Genomic DNA, 20544 nt, shown 5'->3' with positions numbered 1-20544 from the left:
ATTTGTAATGGTACTCAAGACTTTCCATCATTTGAAACTCTTATAAAAGTCTGCTTTTAAACATAACACTCATTAATTCAACAAAAAATAGCTGTGCACCACCAGTGAATAATTATGTGGCAAAAAAACTGTGTCAGAGGCCTTTTCACACAGACGGCATACATTTGAGAGAGTTACATTTCTCTGTGGATGGATACTAATGACAGATATGCATGCATGAAGCTTTTCATGCAATGAAATGGATGTCCTGGGAAGAAACATTTTTCTACATCTGAAAGCTACTTTATTACACCATCTAGATAAAAGGCTAGAAACGCCACATTGGGAAAAGAGTAGGTTAGTCATTTTAAGCTTTGCTAAAAAATGCATGTGTGTTGGTTGGAAACACAAGCCAATTTATGGGAGTACAAACTTAAAGGAAAACCCCACGGCACCATAAACACTGCCTCAACTCAACTGAAGGTTCTCCTACAAAAAGACCACCTAGCAGTAAATCCAACACCGTCATATAACTTGTGCCACAAATATTTTTTTTGTTTTTTGTTTTTCTTCTTTTTCTCTTCTATCTAAATACAAAACAACCTCATGGCTCAGAAATTTTAACAGAACTGCCTGATTTACAACAACAAAGGTAAATGAAATCCTTGAATTTCATCAGTGCAGAAGAAGAGGCAGCCCATCACTGTTTGAAATGGTCTTGCTTCAAATAAATTCATTCATTCATTCATTCATCCATCTTCTATAGCCGCTTATTCCTATTCAGGGTCACGGGGGTCTGCTGGAGCCTCTCCCAGCTGTCTTAGGGCGAAGGCAGGGTACACCCTGGACAAGTCGCCAGTTCATTGCAGGGCGCTTCAAATACAGACTATGTTAATAAACCAAAAAAACTACGACAAAAATATCTTGATGAACAACATCCAGTTTGAAGTTTAAATAGATGACGATAGAATGATGATGAAAGTTCATGTCAACGATTCAGCTAACGTTGTCTCGCTTTTCTCTGAAATTGGGAAGAGGGAGTTACATAGAGGGATGTGAAGGTGGGCCCAAGTCATGCTTGATGTGCCCTGAAGATGTTGGCCAACCAACCAACCAACCAACCAACCAAGCTGCCCTCCTGCCTTTGTATCGTTGTGACAAAAATCAAGGGGGGACACTTTGTGGGGGACATCTCTGCTGGCTATTTGGAGAGCTGTACCGACACTTCCTCCCTCCCTTCATGTCTGCGGGCGAGCGAGTTGATGTGCCTTATTTTAGTTCAAAAAAGGACAAAAGTTTTAGAAATATTAATATTTACATTTTATCCTTGCGTCCCATCACTCTGAGACTGCCCTTTGAGCGTTCAAATGGATCCATTTCACTTTGAACACAAGTAACTGACGTTATTTATTGAAGTCACACATTGATTTTTAGGTATTCCAAGATCACAGGTGACTGTTTCAGACATTCAGAAACAGTTGGTCAAACTCATTGGAACAGTCATTATAGATAATTATGGCTTCCATTTTGTCTTAAAATACTTTTGCAAAGCATTCATCGTCATACCTTTGTAGTGCTTTTTTTGCCTTCCTATCCACTGTTATCAAAAATTACACATGAAAAAAAAAAAAATATATATATATATATATAATAACGTCACCATAACAGGAAATAATTTCACACAACTGTCATGAATTTAGCTCAGATAATTTCAAATGCATCACAATACATTACGCCGGACTGAAGAGCAGCCGTGAACCAGTGTAATGATGCGTGCATTATTTAAGGTGGACCCACATGCTCCACTTCGCTTAACACTTTGTGGTAATTAATGCATCATGGTCTGAAATAACGGCTCACGATGGTTTGTTCCTAATTGCCCTCGGAGCTCTTGCCGATGTGGTCACTGTAATAGTATGTGTGGCCACATTATGAGCATGAGCAGACACACTTGTAAAGGAGATTAGTGATTAATGTGAATGCTTTTAGTAGGTGAACCATTGAGCTGGTTTAACCACTTGCTGGGATATATTTAACAAGCAACATTCAGCGTCTTTGTCGTTCTTTGTCCCTCCCTGTATTGGTCCTCAAGCTCGCTACTACATTGTAGTCAAATTTTAAATGAAGAGAAGTGCAGCAAAAATTAGTCTTATACTCAGTCTATCTTACTTATTTTACTTTAAGTTCAGCTCTTGTCTTTTAATGTTCTCACATTTTCATGGTTCAGATTTCCATATTTTTATTAAGCTATTTGACATGTTGCCCCTTTTTAAACATTCTTAAAAACATGTTAGGCAACATTTATTGAATGAGAGTTGCTCTCTATTTCACAACATTTACAATTCAAGAAATATCTTGGCAACTTAAGTTAAACTGGCATGAGTAATCTGATTTTAAACATAAACCTCAGAAACATCACGTTCTTGTGGCAAAACATTTTCCCCCTAGAAAATTAGAATGGCATCTCTGCTAATGATGGATCTTAAAAAAAAGTCATCAGAAACCCATTTATTTCCTCACTTTAGTGTTCTTAGAAAAAGATTAATTTAAATTTCTATTACATTATACATAATTATGTATTGGTTTGAACAGTTTCCTGCTTAACTGGTACCTGGCTTCCAATAGTTTGCTCAGTGTGCTGCCATTCATTTCTCCCTGTGACTACGCCACTGTCTAGGCATGTCATTTTCTTTATCAAAAATTAAAAAAAAATCCAACCTGGGTGACGAAAAGAGGAGATAAAACATCTCATTCGGCCTGATTTGTATAATAAGAGAACATTTTTTTTCAAAGGACACTTTTTGTCAAAATGAAAGAGTCATTGTTCACACACTAATTCATCCTCGTGCCTCCTGCTCTGACCTAACTGGCACCAATTTCTTCAGCACTGAATAAAGAGTGAACCTCTGAGTTATAATTCAAATTGACTCCACCTAATTTAAAAAGGAGTGCACGAGTATGCAGCGTACAAACGCAGGTCACGCAGGTCACTTCCTGAGTCCAGCTGATCTCCAGTGGAGAGCCGCTCCAAGTTAAACACAAACGACTTTGGTCGGGAGAGTTTTGGTTGCCCTGGCCTGGATGATGCAATCTAATCAACATGTTCTAGAACATAAATCCGACTTTAGTTATTATCACAGCAAGCTGTGCAGGCATCGCTGAGCTGTACGCCAATGCCTTCCAACACTGTGCGGACATGTGCTCAAACGTTGGCCCGAGGACCAATTATAATTCCACTGCACTCCAAGGGGCTAAAGATTGTCTGTCACCCCCGAGCCGCCAAGGTCATGTGTGACTTTTATGAGAAGCTGATGGCAGTATTGACGAATTGAACGGCCTGTTAACAGCAGGCAACCACTCCTGTGTATTACTGAGAATGTACCCTATGTGTGGCAAGTAAACTTTATCGATCAGATTGAATGAATCGTGTTTGTGACAATGCATCGATCACATCGCTGTAGGTATCAAGTTTTAGGGTGCGATGGGTACAGTTGAGTAAATGTGTAAAATGTCCATGTATGTTTAAAAAAAATTCAAAATAATTCTCAAGACACCTTGAAGTATAGATAAAAAGCCAGCAAGCAAGGACATACATGCACGCTGTTCTGATTTAGTGTTGCTGTCCATACTGAACATGAGAAACTCGAACAATGAAAAGGAAAAAAAAACAAAAAACGCTGCTAGTCTGACTTGACACGCCAGATTGAATATTTCCCAGATCTGTTAGATTTGTGGCCTGTATCCATCTGGGAAAAGAGCCCAACAACAAAGTTTGGAAAGGGTAGGTTGTTTCAAAAACACTTCAAAGGTTCAATGGATGAACCTTCTGTCGACCACATCTGAAGTGGAGCCATAGGGGAACAGCTGAGGGCTTCCCGCTGGTGCGGGGTTCAGAACTCGGCACGTGTCGTTGCGCCGTGGTGAGCTGTGCTGTGCCACGGGGTTTCACTACGTTGCTGCCAGAGCCAGTCAGGGGTAAAATGAAAACATCTTTCCCCCCGATAAAGGCTGCTCCCTGTTCCTCTGTCCTGGCTGCAGCATCAATTCAAAGAAACTTAGAATGGAGCTTTACACCATTGCCATACATGGCTCGCATGTTTGTGAAAGGTCACAGTAAACTACTCTGTGTAACAGTGCGTGTATTTACATGCAATCTGGATCATCAGAGTATCGCCTTAATCAGATTCTAATCATCCATCCATCCATCTTCTATACCCACTTCCTCCTGCACGCAGGGTTGCGGGGGTCTGCTGGAGTCTATCCCAGCTGCCATGAGGTTACACCTGGACAAGTCTGATTATGAGATTTTTAAAATGCACGTAAACACCTTGATCTGACGGAAACCGGTGCAATCAGAGTTCTAATAAGCGGAGGAAGAGATTATGTGATCGTTCTGATTTCTCTTGCCATCGATGCGGAGATCTCCAATAGGGATCAGAGTAGGCATTGTGAGGCAACTCCACATGCACCGAGTCGGTTCAGGCCCCAAAGTCGACTGAGGTGACGTGGTAAGTAGAGAAGTGTTGAGGTGAGCACTCTGCCTGCCGTCTTAAAGAAAATCAACACACACTCTATCACTATATTTGTTTAATATTTACAACACAACTTAAATGTCAAGACCCCCTAATGTTTGAAAAAAAGCCATTGTGTAAATCAGGGGTGGGTAACAATGGGTTCTAAAACTTGACAGAGGAGCCAGAGAACGAGCAGATGGATGGAGTGTTTTGCTGACCCACTTCATGGGAGGGAAAAATATATCCTAGGATATGTGAAAAACATTTGCTTTAATGTCAATTGAAAATCAACAAAAGCAAAGTTACAATAACATCAGTGTCTTTGAAGCCCCACTGTGTTTAGCTCTTTATTGAAATGACAAAACACTGAAAAAATGGATCAAATCTATTTTCCCATCCCTGGTGTAAATACTATTTAAGAAATCCACACAGCTATAACAATGGTGTCTGCAGATGGAAGTTGTCACTCAAATAATGTGTAAACGTCTCTCCGATCAGCTCAGGGACACGATGCCCTTGTATTAGCGAGCAACATTAAGCAGCAATCCCACACTTGGCGTGGCACTCTCCTGTATTGTACAGCCACAACGTCTTTCATTGGCTATTAGCATAAACAACACAGCCCTCAATCTAATTTGCATCACAAAAAATGTGTACAGCAGGTGTGGAAAACCACTGTCCAGCTCCTCGTACGCTGCACTGTCAGTCTTTCTTGTCAAAGATCGACCAGAAGTTTGGTGACACCAACCAGTTGAAGTGAGAGTGCAGTGCTGTGGAGGCAGGCATACTGTAGCCAATACTCTGGTTATGTCCCCGACATGTAAACTTGGAAAAAGGACAGTTGTCCGATCCGATCCTCAATAGGAGTATGGCAGTAATCTGATTAAGAGGCGCATGTAAATGCAAAGTCCCAGGCCTTCATGAGTCTGAATAATAAGAGAATCATGTTCATTTAACTCAACTTGCTAACAGCAGGGGGAGTGAAGTAAATTCTCTGGTGAGCGATTCCCCTCATATTGCACATTATGATCCGCCACAGTTTAAAAAGTATCGATCGGTGCAGGCTTGATCTAATTTAGTTCACAAGACCGAGTGTGGCATTGCCATTTTGAATTAAATTATTATTTGGAAAACGACGTACAATGTGTTTTTGTGTCACAAATGGATAATACCATTATTTTTATCGACGTTTGTCCCCTCAATTTTACCGCTCCCCTAACAGTCAAACCGCTATAAACCAGAGGAGGGAAGATCTGAGTGGATGAAAGTATTGATTGTGGGTCTCAGCGATCGCCTTCAGTCATTACACTGAGCTCAGAGCAATAAGCCTAATGAGCAGCAGCTGGTGCTACTGCTGCTGTTGTGGACGCTTTTTTTCCACCCTTGCTTTGACATCTCAGTTGCAGGATGTCCGACCTTGTGACGAAGGTTGGTTTAGAAAGCCCGAAATGGAAGACCAGCAGAACTCTGACAGGCTGGGAAATCAAAAAAATAAATAATTCAGTAGTTTCTTCTCTCCAGAGAATTGCACATATGCAGGACTGCATTTGCTGTTGAGTTACAATTTCTGAAATCCTCTGAATTTGTCTCACCGCCAGCAAAAGTGCCCACTGTCAACGTCAACATTTGGTGGAAGCATTTTCTGCACCTAGAAAATCCTTCAATGCTATTCTTTTTTCCTTTAACGTGAACATACCATCCAACTACACAACATGGCAGCTTCCACGTGAAAAAGAAGCAGCTACTCTCAGGTCCTGTCCACACGGACAGGGTGGAGTTGTCTTTGTATCGCAGGCGCTTCGAGATTTGTTTGCAATATTACTACAAAACCTCACAAAACCTCAGACTCACTTTTTTTCCGCTACTCGCCGTTATTGTTTTCTGTGTGTTTAGTGTGTAGCGGAAATGCCCTCTTTCTAAATCTTTCTAAATCGTGGGTCCGGTGGCTGTGTCGGCGTCTGTTAACAGCGCCACGTTTCGGTGTGGCATACGAATTACATCGTTTTCACCCACCGTTCCGTTTCCATCTGTCAGCGTGTGGACGCGACTTTTTTCGCCCCCGGGAAAGAAAAAAAAATGGCAACGTTCCCGTGTGGACAGGGCCTCAGTGTCACTCACTCACTGCCTTAAAGGCAACTGGTTCTTGTCACAACTAAAACAAGCTGATAGCTGATGGAATCCTGAGTCTCACTGAACGTGCTCCTTTTGTTGGAGTTTGGCAAGAAGAAGCGGATTTCAGTCTTGAACTCTCCATGATTGAGCTGCCTTGGAAAGTTATTCATGACATTGTGTTACCTCCTGTCAGCAGCACTAACATTCTGGATATCGGCTTGTTTGTCCTGGCGCCACTACATCGCATTTTTATTCAATCACATTATCAAAATTTGTTAGAGTGCAGCCAGCGCGCAGCATTTCCAAAAGGACTAAGAATGCCAGAAAATGCACCTTGCCGCGTCCTGGAGGTCCTTCAGCCGTCGGCTGTGTGGCAGTTTGCACTTGTTTCCCGGAGTTTGCCAGTTCCCAGTGTGCTGAACATTAGGCAAGCTGCCAAACAACACAATGTGGTGCAGCTAACTTGTTCTTCGCACAACCTGGCCCCTGTCTGCTGCCCTATCCATATGGTCAATTTGTCTCCGTTCTCACATTCGAGCACATGCCCACTTTTTTCCTTTTTTCTTTTTTTTGATTATCAAACCCTCTCAGACAGACAATTATTTTCTTCTTCATTATCACTCCTTTCCATTATTTTTATTTTCTCCCGGCGGACCTTTTCAACGCTCAGCCTTTTTTCTTGTTCATTCTCTCTCCCAGGTAATATCCGGACACATTTTTGGCCCTTTAACTAGCTGTGGGTCCAAAAAGTCTTTTGTCTGCTGGCTGAGTAAGCTGTTTGGCTGATGCCTCTTCCACTGGGGAATTTATTCCGCCCAGAGATTTGTCTGGGGATCACGAGAGTGAAGGATAAGCCAAAACCGAGTAAACAAAATGCAGGAAAATCATGATTTCAGCAATATGCTAAAGTCATGACACGGAAATGAACTACTGGAGAGTCTTTTTTTTTCCCCCACTCAGACTTGTATCAGGAAAGGACAGTCATAGTCCGATAAACATGGCACTTTTCAAAGAAATTTAAACAAATTTGTTTTTGCTTTCATCTTAAGAATCATTGAGGGCAAAGCAGAACAAGCCCAGGAATGCAGTTGGGAGTTAACACCTTGCATTTCTTATACATTTCAATCTGGCATTAACTGTACTTCACTCTTCGCTTAAAAGTCCCTCTTCCCATCCCACACCTGACAGACAGTTTAACAGAAAAACAAGTGCTGAAACAATTCAGTTTTTGCTGTTTCGACATGCCACAACTTGAATACATTCAGAAAGGAAACACGTCATACTTTCTGTCATATCAAACTTACGTCTGTCGTTAATCTGATCTTCCGTATTATTCTATTGAGGGAAGGCTTGTTTTATAGTTGAAGCAAGTCGTCGGTTGAATGTAAAAACTTGGTACCCCTGGAGGTAAAATGTGTTACTGTGAGGCAGATCATGAATCATCCAACCTTGAGACACAGCAGAGTGCGAAAAGCTGTGAACTCAGTTGTGTAACACAGCCGAAATACATCAAGCGATCACAAAGTTAAACAACCAGCGGAGGCTGTCTGTTTGGCTGAATGTGGGTGCCATCCAAAACTGTTTCATGTCACGACAACAGCAAGTGAAATACACTTGTGTTCTTTATCACAATCTTTTTTTTGTTTGTTTGATCTTTAAAGAAAGGTAATACTCCCGCAAAATGCCGATCCTGTTTAGCGTGACAGTCGTTTTTCCATGTCAAAGTAATAATTAGATGGGAACATTTCCTGTCATCCAAAATGCGTGGGCCCCCAAAAAAAGTGGAGAAAATGTTGGCTTAACGACAGAGTTTGGAACTGGCGAGTGAGCGAGCGGAAAAGAGACTTGCCTCCTCCACAAGGCTTTCTGTTCCTGGAACTCTGTCAACACATAGGCTCCGATGGACACTTCCTCATGCAAATGATGAGAACCCCTGTACAGCTTTACTCCATGGTTTAATGTGTGTTAATTCATTGTTATGAAGTAAATGTTATGCGCACAATATAATGGCTGTTGAGTAATGACACCATCTGTGTTTAGAATGGCTCTCTGTGTGTATATGAAGCAGCTGACGTGCTATTCTGTCTGCCACCAGGCACACAACCTCCAAGGGAAAAGAATGCACACTGGCCAGATGGCCACTTGGCACCATTCCATTCTGGTTTGATGTCTTTTTTCCATATACATGACTGCAAATGTTTTACAGTTCTTGTGTGATTAGTTGATGCTAAGATCCTTATTACATTTTTATTTCAAGCTTGTTTGGAAAAGACTACAGGATCATGTGTGAAGCACAAACAAGTCTACTCCTCACTGATTTCCACATTTCTTGGATTTTTTTTTCCTGTCTTGCTACCGAAGCCCATATGTCTGTGTGGGGAAAAGCCATACACCTATTCATTTTCTGTCACCGCTTATTCTTATCACTTCGGGTCATGGGTGCCGCAGCCTATTTCAGCAATCTTGGGTTGAAGACTGGTTTACAATTTGGACAAGTTGCCAGTTCATCATAGAGCCAAAGTAGAGACACAAACAACCATTCACACACACGCACACACACACATACACATACACTGTGTAGGGTTGTCCTTTGGCCTGATGTGACTGTTGTAGGACTGTGGAATGGAAGCTGGAGTGCCGGCTTCCTCCCACAGTCCAGAAACATCCTTTTGCAGTGAATTGGGAACTCTAAATTGTCTGTTGGTGTGTATGTGAGTGTGCATGGTTGTTTGTCTCTATGTGCCTCTGAATGAACTGGCGACTTGTCCAGGGTGTCACCCTGCCTTCGCCCTAAGACAGCTGGGAGAGGCTCCTGCAGACCCTCGTGACCCTGAGCTCAGGAAGAAGAAGGTATTGAAACCGGATGGATGGATGTTTTGTCAGGTTCTATGAAATCACTTTAAGGCCTTCAAAATCAACAGAGCACCGTGGCCGGCTAACAGGCCTTATGCTTCACTTGATATGTATGCGTTCTGTGATTGGATAAGCACTCATCTATCCCCAAAACATCTTAACTACACCCAGAGATTTGTTTGCTAACAACAGCTATACATTTGGATGACTGTAAATAATGTGGCAGATTGCACATTGGCAGAACACACAATTGTTGCTAATGATCTCTTTACTTTTATTTGCAATGAATAGGTTGTTTTGTTATTGCCAATTGTTCTCTCATATGGAATGCAGTTTATTGGACAAACTTGTTCAAGCTCACATAACGCACTTGGGGTGGACTTAGAAAACTTTAACGATAGTAATAGAATTGTTCTGACCCTTTGAAAGTCATGTAGACAGAGTAATAGTGTCTTCTCTAAAAAAAAAAAAAATCCTTCTTGACAAATTGCCAAATAAAGATTTGTTTTACCATTTTATTAACATTTTGGCTCCTGGTCAGAGCTAAAATTAGAAAGAGAAAAGAAATTTCCACACCGCACTAATTAATACTGATGGGTTCCCTAATATTATATGTCCAGTGGCAAGACTTTGAAATGTGTATTACTGATAAATGCATCCCATTAAAAGTTAAACAAAGAGGACCCATCGCATCACCTCATCTCTGCCTCAAGGCTTTAGTCCATTTTCATATTTTCCAGTGCACCTCAATGTGTAATTCACAAGGGGACTCCCCTCTAGTTTAAACTACCTTGCCAAACACCTGCCACTTGGTACCAATCAGTAATCAGCAGGTTCTTTAATGAATGAGCTCGAGGCTCCTGCCCTCGGTTGCCTGCTGCTTCACCTCTGTCGCCTTTCACTGTGTTTGTTTAAACATGGTACAACCAAGGAACTCTGGTGCTAAACCATGAAGTTCTGTTTTCACTCAGAGGTAGGTCTCTGCGGTGTTGTGTTCGACCGAGTGTGAAAAATCTTCAACTTCGCTTCGGTCAAACAAAGTTCTCCCGTGGTCATACACAGTTGTAGCAACGGACAAGCTTCATTTCAGGAGGTCCGTAGTGGATGAACCACTTCCCCAAACACCGCAAATCCCTCCACGGAGACCAATACTCTTCTTGCAACAATGTAACCGTAAATATGTCCTCCACGGGTGGAAATATTCACTTTTGTGTAACTTGAAGCAGCTTTGGAGACACGTTAAACAGATTGTTACTCTCCACATGGGAAGACTTTTGTGGTGCATTTTATTGAAAATGCTTCAATGCAGTTACAACCCAGTGGGGAATGGGCTGTAATTGAGCTGAGTCAAGTCGTAATCCTCTTTTGCAGAAGGCCCTTGTCACCGGTATTGTCTTTATTTGGTCGGTAAGCACAATCAGATTTTGATCCCTTTTTCTAAATATGTTCAATTTGAGGAGTCTCGGCAAAGGCAGCTTATTCCTGCTTTGCTGTTCGTAACTGTGGAGGATTGCTATCACCTGGGAAAGCCCACAAACATAAGCAATCTTTCAGTGCCCAAAGATGTTACCAGAGGTTATATACTAACTTCAGACAGCAAAAGCTTTTCTCCTCTACTTTGATATATTATTTACAAGACAATGGTGATTGAAAAATTAGATGTTTGAAAATCTGCTGCCATGAGATCCCCTTAAGCAATTTATGCAGTTTTAACACTACTCACCTCCCCTCTTGTTTTTTTTTGAATAAATGGCAGATTTCAATTTTGCAAAGATCTCATTAATCACTCTTTGTCGTCACTCCTAGTCTAATCTGTTTAAAGGCCTGCACTCTGTTGACATCACATTTCCAGTAGGAGTGAGTAGGTGCTAAAATGTTACCTGCTACCAGGTATTACCGTCTAATGGAAAAATTTCAAAACAGTGTCGAGACAAATAGGTGCTAGTGGAAAAGCCCCAATGGAGACATGCTAAAATAATGGAAGACACTTTGCACAATACAGGTTTGATTTACAGTAATCCAAATGTTTCAAATGGTAAAAATGTCCCTCTTTTCCTTCACATGCTGCAGCTTTGCCAGCGCTTGATCTCATTCTCCCACCGTGAGTTTAATTTTGGAAAAAAATAATACTTTGTATATTAAGGTCTTGTTCACAGGCACAATAGGTTAATTCATTACATTAGCCACTGACAGAAAGGCTGTGGTTTATCCACGAGCAAACAATGCAAGAGATTTGAGCCCCTGCGGAAATCAAAAATAGTTGCTGTTTATGTCATGTTTTAATAAATGAAATTCAAACCATGCACAGCGGAAGTCCAATTTCCCAGCTTTCACTCTCAGCATTCAGAGCCAAGTGGAAACTATAGGGCGCATTGATGATTTGATAAATGCAGCAAATAAGCGCCTGCTTTTGTTAGTCTGTTAGACTTTAAGCGGAACGGCTGAATTCCAAATCCTATTACAGAGTGTAAATCGGTGTTTGCTGCACAAAGCAAAGAAACACTGCCCTCACTTTTTGACCCTTAATAAGTTGTTGCTGCTGTATGTGCATGCTTGTAAGAACTGTGGACTCGTATGCTGCAGCAGTAGTGTAGATATTTTAAATGTAGTCTGTGCTAATGGCTGATGGCGCAGAACGTTGCCCTGCATTTATGCGCTGCAGCAACATGCAGGTTTTTTTCTTTCATTCAAGGGAAAGAAGATAGCAGTATTTAAATCATCCCATTTTAATTGCCAAAGCAGACATTTGATACACATCGCAGAAACATTTTATCCCATGTAGCCCTATAACACACTGCTGCTGGGGAAACTCTTGGTCAAAAAGGTTTTTGGGTAGTGCAAAAAAGGCAACTTTTAGAAGCATTAGCAAGATATTGTGATTTTATTTTTCCCCCAACATGGTTACGGTCAAAATTTATTTGTTTTTAATCAAGCTGTTAAAATGTCTTGCTCCCTGGATGGCAGTAAATGGGATGATGCTGTAGCGCCGCCTATGTTGCATTATCACTTGACCAGCTCAGTGGTCTCAGTGTCCGCCCTGAGACTGGTAGGTTGTGGGTTTGATCCGCGGCTGAGTCATACCAAAGACTGTGAAAATGGTAGCCATTGCCTCCCTGCTTGGCACTCATTATTCAGGGTTGGAATTGGGGGGTTTTGCTGCCCGCCGCTCCCTTTAGAGGATGATGGGTCAAATGCGAAGGACAAATTTCGCATCCTTGGGATGTGACAATCATTGGGACTTTAACTTTATTTGCAACGCTTCTCAAAATAAAACATTCATATCTTAGAAAATACCGTATTTTCCAGGATATAAGCCGCTACTTTTTTCCCACGCTTTGAACCTTTTGCAAAGTTGCGGCTTTTCTGTGGATTTTACTTCACCCGCCAGGAGGCGCTTTAGCAGGAAGTGCAAAAACGAGAAAGCGGCGACACGGAGAGCAACACTGACATGCGACTTTAATGGTTCCAGTGCGCATGAAGAAAAAGTGACAGCAGTTCGATGCGGGTTCAGTGGGTTCAGTGCGCAACTTTTCTGTTTTGGCTCTCGTCTGTATGTTCTCTTGTCTTTACGCGCTCTGTCTTCGTGAGCTCCGGTGCGTCGCTGCCTAGAGTTCTGGTCCGACTCCATACCAATTAACTGAGGTGACCAGCGGGAAGGATCCGAGGTGCGAGTCAAGAGTCGCAGGCTCGCAGCACCGCGTTTCCTGACGAAACACCTGCGGCTTATAGTCCAGTGCGGCTTGTATATGTACACATTTGTTTTTTCCCCTAAATTTAGCTGGTGCGGCTTATATTCAGGTGCGCTTTATAGTCCGGAAATTACGGAAAATTATATTTTATTATCTGTCCAAATGAGGTGAATATAGAAGAGTTAAAATCCTCCGGGTGTTCACTTAATCAAACTAGTAAATGGTAAATTAGACTTCTTACTTGTCCGTCCAGTTTAGACCCACTATAAAACGCGTTGAAAAGGTAGGAAATATTCAGACTTGAAGTCTCAGCTGTCTCTCAGCATCATACTGAATGTGTTTGTTTGTTTTTTTTAACACCTTTTGACCTTTATGCAACCGTGCTGGAAATGCGATTGGCCTCCTCCGTTTTCCATCAATATGGAGCAGAGGGGCTGATATGAAAACAAAAGAATCGCTGTATGTATTTATGCAGGCCAGTTTGACACCCCCACTGGTGTTATGTCCATGTTGCTGGTCGACAAGGGCAAACACAAACACACACAGGCACAGAAGCAGCAGGCGAACGCTGCCTACGATGCCTTCTGTTGCCTCCTGACGGTTTACATCACAGAGCCACAGGCCTGTTTCTGCCCTGCTTCCTCTGCCCTCCACCCCCCTGATGTCGTGGGCATCAGGTGAAGCCTGTGGTCGTACACTCCGACAGCTGCCTTCCACACACCTGGCCACCAGGAAACTATGAGAAAATTCCACCAACTCCTTCCTCTCGTTCTAAAGGAAGATCCCAGCAAATTATTTTTGTTGGTTCTGGCAGGTGATTGTTGAAGAGTGTCATTAATCAACAAAGAACTATGTTGAAGCTCATCCATACTCCTAAACTAAACTATGTAGTTTGATTGAATGTCTCAAGTGTCTCAACTTTGGTTCAGTTCCGCCTAAGATTGTTTCGATTTTTAAAAGTTCTTATTCTCAATGAAACCCGTCATGTGAAAACAGTCGGATTTTCCCCCTGACTCTGTAATGGAGGAGATAGCCAACCTCACATGCGAGGGTGGTAGCTTCCCAGCTTGTTCAAAGGCACAGTGCCGATGATGCAACTCTTGTGCGATGATTGTTTTCGAAGGGTATGTAGGATTAGAGCTGGCATTGGAAAATGTTGCTTTTCCATTCTCCACTCATTTGTGAAAAGCTAAATGGAGTCCCTCTCGCTCCATGGACAGCAGACAAAAGCCGGTCGCTGCTTATTTTCTTTAATGGAAATCAGATACGTGCATCATATGGAGTGGTGGTCATAGGAGTATACACTGGAATGGTGATATTTACATGTCCCATCATCACAATATGCCCGCACTGTGTGAATTCATCATCTTTAACTCATCTGACGTCACCACTTCTTGCTCCATTAGCCTCAAAATAATGTATAAAATGTAGCAACAATTGCAACATTAGAAATTTGAACTTGAATTTTAATCTTTACATTGTGTACCTACTCAGTAACAGAAAACACAACGTAGTGTCCAAGTGTAAGTTGTCATTTGTCCAGATAAGCCTGTGACCACAATATAATCATTTATGTATAAGCACAGAATGACTTTTGAAGTAGATTTTAAAGTGATTTTGAAAGACAAGAGAAATCATCAATCATCATCATTACTCTTTGAACAATTCCATTTTAATACCCTTGCTATTAACATATAGCAACTTTTTCACACACACACACACACACTTTTGAAACTACCCAAAAACCTTCTGTATTATATAGTTTTGTCATTTCTCTCAGGCTTGCAGCATCTGCCTTTTCAGGACAGAATAATATACACGACTCACAAAAAGTTAGGGTTATTCAACTTTGGGTTGAAATTTTTGGAAAATTTAAAATGCTCTACAGGTCCATCGACGTGTCCTGTGATTGGACAAGCACATGGAGAGGTGGAAAAATAAGTGCACTAAACGTGGAGAGACGTTAACTACCAACGGCTATGAATTCTGATCACTAACTGTTAACTGTTTCTTGACTAGGCTTAATTAAGGTGATATATTGTGCACGTGTGATTCTGTATGGACTGTCGAGCCATGGTTTCATAATGATGATATTATGAGGTGTGTTCATTTAGGACAGGCAAGGAAGGACATCACCAAAGGCCTTGGTGTGAAATTAGTGACCTGCCACTGATCTTGGAGCTTAACACTGAAGACCAACCAAATACAAAATTGTCTTCTTTCTCGCTATTTCAGCGGGCGGGCTATAAAGGGTTAAATTGCATGTTGTTAGAGCCCCCACTGGCCTTGTTCCACTGCCACTGTCTTTGTTTTCATACTAATCAGGAGGAATTGTGCCTGCAGAGTCCTTGAAAGAAATGAAAATGCACCACTTTGTTGTTGATGTGGGACAGGCGGCGAGGGCACAGGGTGCAGCAATCAAATCAAATCAAAGGAAAACCCAGATAACTCAGCAGTGTATCACTGTGGAACACACACTCCCGCACGCACGCACACACACCCGCACGAACACACAAACACACACACACACACACACACACATGAATGTTAGAGACGAGAGGAGATTGGAGGCGGCAGCAAGTGACAAAACATGACTTTCAAACAAGAGTCAGGACCTGATCAGATCTAAAATAAAGCCTCTCTACGCGTTTAGGGCTTAATTCTGTGAGGACTGAATAAAATGTTCATCCGGGCTGACAGAACACACAATCCTATTTGTTTCTTAGCAACTGAGAACAGTTTCATAACACACGGCCCAAGTCAGCTGACAACAAGCAGGGGCGCACTCAGACCTTCCGACAGATTGCAACTTCCATTTGACATTTATTAACCGCAGTGCAAACCGCAACGCAGTGGGGAAAACAATTGAGCCGCGTTCAGATGTAATTACGAGGAGGGTTTGGGAGTCGCTCCAACTGTCACTTACTCCAAGAGGCAATCAAACTGGGCTTTGCCGTCAACGACGCAACAAGAGCGCTTTCTGATGCTGCCGTATTGAAATAACAACAGTGGTAGTATGGCCGGGCTGTCTTTATGCTGTCTGGCAGATTACGAGCTCTCTTACCTCTAATTGTTCTTAGAAATCCAGCTACCACTACAGCAAAACGCCAGAGCAGCTCTTGACATCTCCCCCCCCCCCCCCCCCCCCCCACAATCAGCGTGTTTTACAGGTTGAAGTTGGCAGTATCACTTTTTATATGGTGTGTGTCAATGGGCAGTCATTAGTGACAGTCCCAAGGTTGGTACAGGGCATCTGAATGGCAAAAGGCATGATGTTAACCTTGCAGATCGCAGTCAATTGCTTGCATGTCATTGATTGTGATTGCGTGGAAGACACGTTTCAGTGTTTGACCGGGTCGTCGTCAGACGGGGAGCTAAATGAGAAAAATTGCTTGAAATTGCATTCCTTAGCTATTTAGCTGGAGACCGTGCTCCCTGCGCCGGCAGTAGACGTGCTAAGCTGGACCGTGTCTTTGTGTTGTTACTTTGATATTTGATGCGCTTTGGCCGATTCGCGCATCTCCTGCTGTCCTCTTTCACTGACCTGTGAGGATTCCGCTTCGAGATGAGTTATCGATCAGCAGCAGTGTTTTGATCCTTGGAGGTCGGTAGCCGGTCAGTGGTAGGAAAAGACAAGCTTGCTAGCTATGTGTAAGTAGCGTAGCTGATTGGATCGCCTCTTTCTGGGCTGTAGTCTTCAGGGTAGACGACTCGGGAAAGTGTAGACCGCTTTGTGAAATCGGGTTGGTGTTTTGCAAAGTTTGCTTCAAGGTCCAGTGTGTAAAACTTTTTAAGGAAGCCCACCTGATGCCCGTGTTTCATATTTGGCACACTGTCAGGTGGGCTTCCTTAAAAAGTTGTTGTGCAAGATGGCAGCTAACTAGGAGCAAGACTCTTGCTTTATATATTCTTGTGTGTGTATATACTGTATATATATATATATGGGGTAGAAAAACCAAATTACTTTTATTGTACTGCGAGTATACACTTTTGTTAATGTATTTATGGGCAGTATGTTAAGCTTTTACCAACATAAAAATCATAAACCAAGATCAATTTTACACACTTACTTTTCGACAAATGTAATGTCCTCAGCATTGACTGTTCATAAAGATGGAGGGAGCCATTCGTGACGTCACCCACTGGTTTTCAAATTCTCGTTTTGAAACCAAGAGATTGTCAGCGCCACTTTGAGTTTGCAGTTTGTTTAGAATGATTCCATATTTGGATGTGTGGGTGGTACCGCAGGTGAGCAATAATTTGAGCATGAGCACAGCGTGTGAGTCAATGCCCTCCCACCTCCCAGTAAGTCGACTACACTTGGCTACTGAACGGAAGCCAGACCCACAATGGTATTTTTACTCAAAATGAGACCAAATTAGACAAAATTGACATTAGAACCTGTTTAATGAATGTCTAACAAGTGATGAAGCCAAATACAAATTGAGCCCATTTATAGGGTCAGAATTTAGTGCTACTTTTCAGATTTTTTTGGTTGCATCCCTGCTGGCCAAATGATAGCATGCAGGGTATTTTCTTTTTTTTTTTTTTGTGATCTTCTGCTTTAGCCTCCTTTTGATAAGCTCCGTCCAACTGTATAAACTTTAAGTAGGCTTCAACAATACAGGGGCAGGTCAACCTTAAGGCCCTGAAATCTTGCTATGGAAAGAGGACGAAGAACCTTCGCACTGAATGGAAACAATTTCTCACTGCACAGCTGTAGTTTCGGCCAGTGTTCGTATCTTTTTCTAACTAAGCAGGTGTTTAGACTGTTAGCAGGTGATATTTACATTCTTTCCCACAATAGCCTGGTAAATTAAGAGTATAATATGATCTAGCATCCATAGTTTCCACGCTCTTTCATTGTTACACACACACACACACACACACACACACACACACACCAGTCTAGCCGTACATTCTTAATGTGCTACACAAAGCAGTAAATGTTCACCATTCTCAGCATGCCTGCCATATGTCTGCAGCTGATATTGATGTTGTACTTATTGATTTCCTTGCACAGAATCAATGAATCTTATCTAATCTGACTAAAACAGGAAGACTTAATACAACTGCCAGGGCTTAATTTAAGTCCTTTACTAACAGGACTTTTAAAAGGTGTCAATAAAGCCTTCAGACATGATCAATGCTCAATAAATCAACAGCGTTGGTCTGCGAATAATTCATTCTGTGCTGAAATTGTTCATGCCACTCAGTGTTACCAAGTACTCAGCAGGAATTATCTGAAAAAGGGCGGAACACGGAAAAATAATGCACTTGTCTCAAATCGTTAATTATGATGTCTATCGATCATTATTTCATACATTTTTTCGAAAATCTTTGTCGGGCACTTCCCTACCGTCATAAAGTAATGTTTTACTTGAGCTTATCTTTGCTGAACGGTTATGGGAAAGTCCAAGATTCTGCATGCTCAGGACAGGAAGCGCTTGCGCTGCACTGTGTGACCAGAGGATTCTTTTTGTTAATGGGTTTTCGGTGTTAACAAGCTTTATTTTTGAAAGCTCAGTGCCATATCAGTCAGTTCATCAGAGCCCCTGTCTGTTTTATGCGAGTAGTTTTTGTCAGATAGCCGGTGTTAATGCCAATGTGGTTCAACATTGCCAACCCAGCATGCTTTATGTTCTTGTTACAGTAGCTCTACACTGCTTTTAGGTCAGACATCCTGGTCAGATATCCTCCAACTCACGTGCAGCAGAAGAATAAGTGATGCATTTACACTACAACTGGTGTAATGGCAATGGAATTACTTAAACGGTTCAGTTGGAACTGGGCCGTGGATCAAATTTGATAAAATGCTGCATAATTCCAGCCTTCAATCAACTCATTCACAATGGAAAACAACAACATAAGGAATGAAAAGATTTTTGTCTCTTTCATGAGTTTGGCGCTTTATCAGAAACTGCCAAAGATGACTGACAGGTGAATGTTTGGAACAGTCAAAAAAATTAAAAAAAATAAATCATTTCGTGAGATTTAATAGTTGCTCCCAAAAAGCCTCTCCCCTGTTCCCCCCCACAGTGATCCAGTTGAGTGCATCACTCTGAACAGAAGAAATCAGAAAAAAAAAAAAATTGAGGGACTGAAGACTTTGATAACAAAGTCCTGTGCATTCACTGTCTGTATCTGTTGTTAGTTGCTGACCTTTAACAACAGCTCTAACTTTCATGGATTTTCAGATTACTACTAAATGTTTTCCTTTTTTTAAAAAAAAACAAACAAAAAAAACACAACTTTAATCTCCAAGACAACATACATTTTTTATGCCTCCTAATCTGTGTTTTGTCATTTTAAAAGGGATGGTGCGAGTACTTTCTGTTTTCCTATTCTCTTTCAAAAGAAGACACTTGTTGAAAAGCCAGAACAGAGCTGAGAGTGAAATCAGATCACAAAGACCACAGATCACAATGCCTTACTAAACCCAATGAAGTGGGAAGAGTTAACCCCACAGTAAACCCAATGTCTCTCTTTTCCCCTCAGTACATCGTTATTCCTGTAGTTTTAATGATGAGTTGTTTTCATCCAGAAGTTCAAACTCTTTGATGATGTAATGTAGCTAAGAATGACATCATGTGATCATGTGCCCTTCCTATAGAGGCCACATCTTTGACTATAGTGCGTAAACATTTGGTAGAAGTTTTGTACCAACAAACAAATGCTCACATCAACATGCATGGGTTGTTTTATTGATGTCTTCTTGATGTGAGGAGCACATGAACAGAACCATCTGATTTATTTATAGGAGGAGTAAAGAAAGGCACCTTTAAGTAAGAATATCTTGCACTCCACACATATTACACACTCCAGCTTCAAGTCTGTTTTGTCTATAAACTCATGTACAAGGAACACTGAAGGTTCTAAACCTGCAATCAGATGCTCTGCATCACTTGCTGGCGGACAACGATGCACGGACAAATGTATCCATGTTGCCAGCAAAATACAGATTACAGAAAAAATGTGAACTGTCCCTTTAATGTAACCTGTCAGTTTTGGGTACATAGATGAGGAGGGGGTGGGAGAGAGAGACTGAAAAGCAACATTTGAAAGCATTGAATGCCTTGACACATCCTCACACCAGGCATTCTGCGTGCAGATGCTTGAAACCTATTTACCCTCCGCAGCCTGTGGTGAAAGGTAGTGGGGGAAGAAACTCATTCATCGCGCGTCCTAACGACACAGACACTCGGCTGAGTTAGAAAATGTGAAAAGGAATTAGAGAAAAGGGAACATGCATTGGTGAGAGGCTGAAGGGAAGACATGCCGTTTCAGGCGTGAGTCTGAATGTCGGTTTAAAGGTGCATTTGCATGAAAGGATCTATCTCCAACTGTCATCTGTTGCTTTTGCAGAATGGAGATTAGGATGGTGAATTCTATAAGGT

General features: G+C 41.8%; 1 protein-coding gene across 1 annotated transcript in view; it reads right to left on the bottom strand.

The window, feature by feature from the left end:
- brinp2 (bone morphogenetic protein/retinoic acid inducible neural-specific 2) overlaps positions 1-20544 on the bottom strand; it is a 169687-nt gene that overhangs the window by 65731 nt on the left and 83412 nt on the right. The window lies entirely within an intron of this gene.

The sequence above is a fragment of the Nelusetta ayraudi genome, unplaced genomic scaffold (genome assembly GCF_046127955.1).
Source record: "Nelusetta ayraudi isolate G7.1 ecotype Tasmania unplaced genomic scaffold, CSIRO-AGI_Nayr_v1 ptg000033l, whole genome shotgun sequence".
Classification (NCBI taxonomy): Eukaryota; Metazoa; Chordata; class Actinopteri; order Tetraodontiformes; family Monacanthidae; genus Nelusetta; species Nelusetta ayraudi.
Note: the sequence above shows the minus strand (reverse complement) of the source record. Positions and strands in the feature narration are given on the sequence as shown.